Source organism: Brassica oleracea, chromosome C9 (assembly GCF_000695525.1).
Source record: "Brassica oleracea var. oleracea cultivar TO1000 chromosome C9, BOL, whole genome shotgun sequence".
In the NCBI taxonomy this organism is placed as follows: Eukaryota; Viridiplantae; Streptophyta; class Magnoliopsida; order Brassicales; family Brassicaceae; genus Brassica; species Brassica oleracea.
Window position 1 is genome coordinate 32710951 of NC_027756.1, and position 7083 is coordinate 32718033.

The window sequence follows — 7083 nt, forward strand, 5'->3', positions numbered from 1 at the left end:
AAAGACGAAGAGGAATTGTCTAGATGGAAGAAACGTTCGATTTTTTTTCTCATTGCCTTATTGGGAGGTATGTATAAAAACTCGATTTACAAGATGTTTAATTCTATAACACTTGTTCTGACTTATTTCTATATTTGCTTTCACATGAGCAGGAGCTACCTGTTTGACATAATCTAGACGTTATGCATGTGGAGAAGAATGTGGCTGCAAGCTTGATTGCCACATTATTACATTGTGGCAATTCAAAGGATGGTCTAAAGGCTAGAAAGGATCTTGAAAGTCTTGGTATCAGGAAGGATTTGCATCCAAAAGCTCAGGGTAAAAGGACATTACTCCCAGCAGCTCCATGGTCTTTGTCAAAGTCAGAGAAACACACATTCTGTAAGCGGCTATATGATTTTAAAGGTCCTGATGGCTATTGTGCTAATATATCTAGTTGTATATCATTAGAGGAGTGTAAGGTGATGGGACTCAAATCTCATGATTACCATGTCCTAATGCAACAATTGCTGCCAGTAGCAATTAGGGGCTTACTACGTAAGGGTCCTAGGGTAGCCATTTTCCACTTATGCGCTTTCTTCAACCTTCTACGCCAACGAGAACTTGATATGGAACAACTCCAGCTAATGGAAACTGAAATTGTGGAGACTGTTTGCATTTTTGAAAGATTTTGGCCACCTAGTTTCTTCGGCATCATGGTTCACTTGTGTGTGCATCTAGGCAGAGAAGCTCGACTTGGTGGTCCTGTCCATTTCCGATGGATGTATCCTTTTGAAAGGTATGTTTTCTGGTGAAAAAATATTTATTTATCTTCCAAATGGACTTATAACTAAAATTTTATGTTCACTTAAAACAGGTACATGAAAGTATTGAAAGACTATGTAAGAAACACAGCAAGACTAGAGGGGTGTATAGCTGAGTCTTATCTTGCAGACGAGTGCATGAAGTTCTGCTCGGCTTTCTTGAAGACTACAACAAATGTAGAAGAAAAAGAGGACAGAAACACTGAGTATGAGAGCCTTTCCATCCTTGAAGGTCGTCCTATATCAGCTGCCCGCTCATTCCAATTTTCTGATACAGAGTTGAAAATAGCTCATCTTGCTGTAATACAAAACACGGCTATGGTGGATCCATATGTTGAGTAAGTTTCTCTTACTACTTAGAATATTTTTCATTTAAACTTATATTAGATTCCAGTTTTGAGGTTTGTTTTTTTCATATGCAAGTGCTCATTTACAACATCTACAAGACTCAAATAGTAGATGTCAATGGGATGCAACTTATTTATGGCGTATGCACACTGAAAAATTTGCGGCGTGGCTAAAGCAACAGGTCTCTTAGTACTGTAAATGTTTTTATTTGATTTTATACCCATGTAGTTTAGCTGACAAATTTTTATTTTAATAAATTTTAGAAACCTATTGATTCAGCTGATGAGGAAGAGACACTGAAGTGGCTGGCTTATGGTCCTCGTAGTATAGCCCGATCTTACACAGGCTACATTGTGAATGGCCTACGGTTTCATACGAAGCAAGTGCATAGGCTAAGTCAGAATAGTGGGGTTTACTATGAGGCAACAGCAATGTGTAGATCAAGTGCAAGGGACACAACGCAGGTGGGTAGACGTTGTATCCTACTATGGGAGAGTAGTTGATATTATACTACTGGATTACAATGCCTTCTACGTGCCAATATTCAGGTGTGAGTGGGCAGTTAAAGGTAACGGTGTGAAGGTAGAGGATGGCTTTACGCTGGTTAATTTTAATCACAGCCACATATCCTTTGGAAAGGATCCATTCATTTTAGCATCTCAGGCGAGACAGATATTTTACTCAAGGGAAAATGATGAATCGAGTTGGAATGTAGTAATGAAGGGTCCAAGTAGAAGATACAATGATGAGAAAGTGGATGACCTACATACAGATGTAGGTCCATTGCCTTTGGATATGGATATGAGTATAGAAGACATATCAGATGAAGCTGATGATGTCAGAGATGATAGTGAAGGAATATATGTTTGATTTCGTTGATTAACTATTCTTGGGTTTGCATTACATTCTTTGGTTGATTATGGAATAAATGATTGATTGCATTGATTAACTATTTAGGATTCATGTTTGAGTTGGTTTGAGTATGAGTTAATTGTTGAGTTTCCCTTGAGTTTTATTGTAGGATTGTCATGGCCGGTAAAGGGAGAAAGCAATCCAGGAAAAGGAAGACCCAAGTACGAGTTGATGACCCTGAATTCATCGGCACCCTCTACCATGGGATTGAGGAATCACTGCCTCTATTCTACACAAAGAGAACCCGACACAGCCACAGCTTGATGAACCACGAGGTGCTAGTGACGGTGGAGAAGAACTCAACCAAGATGCCGAAGGTTCTAATGCTCGTGTAGAAGAACCCATCATAGATTCCGAAGCTGCTAATGATGGTGGAGAAGAACTAAACAAAGATTCTGAAGCTGCTACGGCTTGTGGAGAAGAACCCAACAAAGAGGCCCAAGGTGCTAAGGTTCGTGATATGGTACAGCCCGGGACTAAGAAACACAGAGGACCAACGAAGATGAAAGATATTGCGAGAGATCCTAATGCACGAATAAAAGTGGAGTTCACCGAGTTTGGAGAACCTTGTGGAGAAGGATCAGTTAAGCTTTCTTCTTACTTAGGTCCCTTGGTAAGGGAACATGTTCCTGTCGTCATAGATGATTGGAGAAAAATTGGTGAGGAACGGAAGACTGTTCTCTGGAAATCTGTTAAGGTATTTCTAGTAATGCTCATTGTAATTTATGCTTGTCTTTATTTTTTCTTGTTACTCTTAAATTTTTCTTGTTACTGTAGTTACGGTTCGAACTGGATGGAGAGTTTGAGAAAGCGGCAGTAATGAAACAGATGGGATGCTTATGGAGGGCCTCTAAATCACGCTTGGTTAATCAGATTATTAAAGCTGATAACCACGCAGAGCGAATGAAGTTGCGTCCAGACAATATTCCAGTGGCTGAGTGGAGGAAGTTTGTGAAAGAGAAGACTAGTAAAGAGTTCAAGGTATGAAATTGTACTTAGTTTTATTTTTCATATTCAGCATTGTAACACTTCTATATAGGCTGTTAGCGATGCATTCAAGGAAAGAAGATGTAAGCAGATTCCTCATACATGTAGCCGCAAAGGAATGGTTAGACTGGCAGAAGATTTAGTAAGTATTTTACTGCTAATGATCTTTAATCGTATGAAAATGTGGATATATTTGACATTGGTTTTTAATAAGAGAGCTTGAATCATAATGCAGAAAAAAGAGAGCTCAGATGTTGGTGAAGTAACCAGACTGAATGTATGGGTCAAGTCACGAACTAAAAAGGATGGGACAGCAGTAAACATGGATGCTGCTGAAAAAATAGTAATTTGTTGTTTCATTACCTTATTTGATTATGAGATTCACAGTAGAGTTAAACTACACAACAGTTTAATCATAACTTCAACATGTTTCAAGAAAAGGCCAATGAGTTTATTCGGTCTAATGATCCAGGAGCATCATCCTCAAACCCAAGAGAAGACACTATTAGTCAGCTCTTAGGACCTGACAATCCTGGACGCTTGAGGGCAATGGGTAGAGGAATGAGTGTGAGCAAACTTGCGTTGTTTGGCTTGAAGAGCAAGCAAATGACTGAAATGTAATAGACACAAGTTCAGTTGAAGCAGCAGGTCCACGAATTACAAGAGGCCCTTGCAAAAATGAATAGTCGAGTTAATGGGAAGATTGTATGTCCATGCGCCCGATGTCGTAATCTAGATCGCCATACAAGTGAGGAGGTTGTCTCTCATTTGGTTATAAATGGAATGGATGATGCTTACAAGGTACGGTCGGATTGGTTTCACCATGGAGATGGTAACTCAGTTGATGTAGTGGAAGTTAAAGATAGATGCTGGAATGCTGAGATCCTTAGTTTATCTGAAGCCGCAAACTGCTTAGATGAGGATTTAGCCATTCGGGGGTCAGAGTTGCGTGAGTCAGTTGAGGGTGAGGATAGGAAAGAAGATGAGTTTTTAGCAAAACTTGCAGAGGCTGAAACCCCCTTGTATCCAATGTGATGGAGTTTGTTAACAATGTACCCTTGGGCCCTAATTCAGCTAAGGTGGTAGTTGAGACGGCTTTTGAAAAAGATGCATTTCTTTGGAGACCGGCGCCAAAAATGTATACTATTGGTCAGGCTGTAGGAGAAACAGTAGCGTGGCCTCAGGATGCGGTTCTAGTTCTTGACGAGGAGTTCTCTCCAAATGACATTCCAAGTAATGTAAGGTTTTCATTACTCATCTCATTTTGATCTTAAGTTTTTTTTTCTAATATCTATTAATGTGTTTCCTATGATGGATTTGTTTGTTTGTCAGAGCCCAGAGACAAAAGAAATGAACAAGTGCAAACTGCTACATTGGCTAACAGATGATGAAGAAACAGTTGCTGAAGGTCGTTGGGAGAGTCGTGATCCCAAAGCCTTGGTGGATGGCCTTCCTCTTGGACCAAATGCTGTTAAAGCATATGTGGATGTGGTAACGGTAACAGAGACATTTCTTTGGCGGCCAACAGAAAAACACTCAAACCTTTGCGACTGTTTGAAGACGTTTGTAGCATGGCCAGTGAGCAGAGTTTTATTCGAGAATTCAGACACAAAGTCACCAACTACAGCTACTCCTCATACGCACTCACAAGTTCACACTCCACCAGCTCCTGCTAAGCATTCAAAAACATTTGCACAATCTCCTTCAAGTTCTCAGAAGGTAAGTGTAAGTGTATTAGTAAGTAGTGATCGTTGACCTGATAAAGTTGCTAATGGTTACATATTACTTACACTATTTGACATCGTTCTTTTATACAGATCGTGAAAGAGGGTCAGAAGTGCAAACTATTGGATATTACCGGTGAAAAAGTAGTTGTTGCAGAAGGACGCTGGTCTTCGAACAACCCTGAACAGTTAGTCCATTTCGTTCCGTTAGGCAATAATGCAGTTCGTGTGTGGGTTGATGTAGTGAAGGTGAATGATGCCAAGGTTTGGAGGCCAACGTCTGCAATTGAGTGTATGGAGGATGCTATCGGCACTACTGTAGCATGGCCTGAAGATAAAGTTGTCATCGTTTGAGGTGGAATAAGAACTGTATGGTCTTCTACTTTCTTTCCTTTAGTATTACTAATGAACCTATGGTATTTGTGTTTTTTCTTTCAAACTTAATTATGACATTGTATTTCTATTATGGAGAAATGAAAATGGATTCAGACTTTATTTATTTATTTATGAGAATTTGCTGTAACATGTGATGGATTATTGTCTGAAACTGTATCCAAAATAGAAGCTACAATTCATATATACATAAATCAAAACCACATCACCAAATAGCATCTATGCAGAGCTACAACAACGTAATTCATGGCTACATAATATAGCTATTTTACAAATATACATAACAACAAAAAAATGTTATTATACAATTCTATATAACACGAACTAGATGTTATTATTAAGTTTAAAACAGCAAAAAAGAACAGTTGTTATATAATTTCCTATAACACGAGTAATGTGTCATAAATTGCATTAATACAGCATAACTGTAACGCTATTATAGGTCCCTCTACAATAACATCATTTCAAAACGCTATTGTATATAGGTACCCTATTATAGCGTCAACTATAATAGCATTTATAAAACCGCTATAAAAACCATATAATAGCGTTAACCGTATGCTATGAAAAGCAGCCATATTTGTTGTAGTGGGCTCTGATGTATATTTCTCACTCGGACGAAATTGAGAAGCTCGTCAAAATCGAGAAAGTCAAACAGGAGATTGCAGTTAACATTGAAGAGTCATCACTTCGACTTACCTGATTTACCTATGAATTAAATAAGTTTGGCCAACCCAAAGATTTGTCCTATGTCGAATTCGTGGAAAAAGATGCTGTTAAGAATTCACTTATTTTGAACGAGTTATAACTGCATGAGGTGCAGTCAAGTGTTGTAGTTACATTTTTGCATAGCTAAAGATTTATTATTCTCATACTTGCTTTTAAATGCATTTTTTTCAGGTATCAGCAAAGAGAACTAACGTCCCTCGAATGAGACAATTCTGAAGAAGGTGGCCTTTTAGACCGATGAAGGGTTTCATGCCCGGACCCAGAGCTGGCCCTTGGTAGAAGCAAAAGAAGCACTTGCTTCAAGCCTTTTGTTTTATTAATTATTTTTGACCACAATTCCCAGTATGTTTCTTTTAGTGTAGCGGTAATTGCTAGACATTGCTTTTTCAAACAACCGAGGTTCGAATAATGCTCTCGGCATTTTAACTTTTTCTTTTTTTTTTTCCTTCTAAGAAGTGGTCAAATTTTTTTCTTTGCTTCTAGTCTTTAAATTTCTAGGACCGGCTCTGCCCGGACCTACGTATTATCCTCCGTATGTTAATGGGTACGTTTCATAAAATTATCCGCCTTCTCTCTTTTAAACAAAAAACAACAACAGTTGGTGGCCATATGTCATTAGAAACAAGGAAAAAAAAATTGATTTGAAGTATGAACCGAAACAAGAACAAACATCTCAGTGGATAAAATAAATTGAACATTTTGTGAAGACGCTTAAACACTAGATGATTTTATAGATTTTTCCAATTCCTGAAAGATAGATAAATCAAACTCCAAAATAAAAATGAATCAAAAACATGAGAGATATTGGATTCTTACCAAAAACATTGAGAAAATTAGGGTTTATATGATTGAATGAGATCATTCACAAAGAAAAAAACTAGTTATTTATTCAGGGAAGAAACAAAGTATGATCAAATCATAAAAAAAAAAGAGAGAAAAAAAACGAAAGAAAAAAAGAGAGAAAATAATGGCTAAAGAGGTATAGACTCATATCTATCTATACGGAGTAGGGAAATATTGGGTTATAGAAAAATGCACATTGATCTTCGAACTCATTTTCATCAGCTAGACATTATTTTTAAAATGTTTTTATTTTGTTTTAATTTTGCTTATGTGTCATTACCAAATTTATTTCATTAGAAAAATTGACAATGATTACATGTTTTTTTTTTTTTTTTTTTTTTTTT